The following is a 437-nucleotide window of genomic DNA, read 5'->3' on the forward strand; positions in this document are numbered from 1 at the left end:
CTGGGTAAACCAAATCTTCAAACCACCCGTCAGTAACTGTTTAGCATACTATTGTACTCAGATTCAGTTTGTTGATATAATTGGTTAAAAATGGAATAATTCCACATTTGAAAAGGGCACTTAATTGATTTAATAGCTTATTACATATGGTGTACATGAAAGGTACATACCCGCCTCTCTGGAGACACTTCAGGTTTTACACTCCTCTGTCTGTTTTGTTCTGTAGTTTGGGGATTTCCTAGTCTGTGGTAGATAAATTAGCGCTGTCCGGAAGCAGACAGAAACAGTAATTACCAAAGCAGACACTGTTGGCTCTTCACTTATTGCTGCGTTACACCCTAATGCCAACCATATCCCTTTCTGCTGTCACAGAGGCACGACATGGCCCTGAATATGAAAGCAAGGCTTTGTTCTGATGCCCTTAAGGTAAAGTATAG

This window comes from Trematomus bernacchii, unplaced genomic scaffold (genome assembly GCF_902827165.1).
Source record: "Trematomus bernacchii unplaced genomic scaffold, fTreBer1.1, whole genome shotgun sequence".
Taxonomy (NCBI): domain Eukaryota; kingdom Metazoa; phylum Chordata; class Actinopteri; order Perciformes; family Nototheniidae; genus Trematomus; species Trematomus bernacchii.